Consider the following 976-nt stretch of genomic DNA (forward strand, 5'->3'; position numbering starts at 1 on the left):
TGTATAATGCCTAAGTCAGGACTTTTGGAGGGTCCCTCACCAGAATAGTGTTCATTGCATCCAATAGATAAGTTTTATCTCACACTTACCCTCCTGCTTCTTGGTTTCTCACATCCTTTATATCACATTGTGCCTATATGTACCCATCTATAATTCCCACTTATTAGTAGGGACATGTGGTGTCTGGTTTTCCACTCTTGAGATACATCACCAGGAGGATGGGCTCCTATCCCCTCCAGGTATTGCACCCCTTTCCCTGAGCAGCACTCCAGGGTGTGTACAAACACCACATTATCCACTCATGAACTGAAGGGACTGAGGTCAATTCTGCACCTCAGCAACTGTCAATTGTGCTGCACAACCTGTAGACTTTTGCAATAAGAAACACATTTAAATTTTGTTAAAGTCACTCAAAGTTTGTCTGTTATTCACAGCTGCTGCTAGTCCAAACTAATGCACCATAGCTTTAGTACAAAAATTCAATATCCCTAATCATGTGACAGTTTTCTAATAAAGCACAACTAAATTTTTACCTGGCTGTTCTTGCTTAGGCAGCACAAATGCTAAAATTGGAATGATACAGAGTAGATTAGCATGGCCCCTGAGGAATTGTGACACGCAAATTTGTGAAGCGTTCCACATTGAAAAAATAAACTTTCCCCTGCCCATAGGGTCACACATTATAATGGCTCCATACTCCTTACAGTAGGCCAGATACTATTGTGATATTAACTTGCTGACTCTTCGCAACAAGTTGCAATTATTATCATTTCCCATTTGGCAAATGAGGAAACTGAGGCACAGAGAGATTCCATAACTTACCTAAGATTATATAGCTAATGAGTAGATGTGCTGGAATTGGAGGATTCAACCAGGGCGCAGCTCTCTGCTTAACTCACTGTCCCCACTGACTAGAGTAGCTCCGCAGTAGTGAACAAGTATTGCCACAGCAACAGTGTTCATTGTCAAAAAATGA

General features: G+C 41.3%; 1 non-coding gene across 1 annotated transcript; it reads left to right on the forward strand.

Annotated features, from left to right (window-relative positions):
* Positions 1-543: 543 nt before the first annotated feature.
* Positions 544-646, forward strand: LOC128597906 (U6 spliceosomal RNA). The gene has a single exon (XR_008383455.1). It is a non-coding gene; the product is annotated as a U6 spliceosomal RNA (small nuclear RNA).
* The last annotated feature ends 330 nt before the right edge of the window (positions 647-976 follow it).

This window comes from Nycticebus coucang, chromosome 10, assembly GCF_027406575.1.
Source record: "Nycticebus coucang isolate mNycCou1 chromosome 10, mNycCou1.pri, whole genome shotgun sequence".
Classification (NCBI taxonomy): domain Eukaryota; kingdom Metazoa; phylum Chordata; class Mammalia; order Primates; family Lorisidae; genus Nycticebus; species Nycticebus coucang.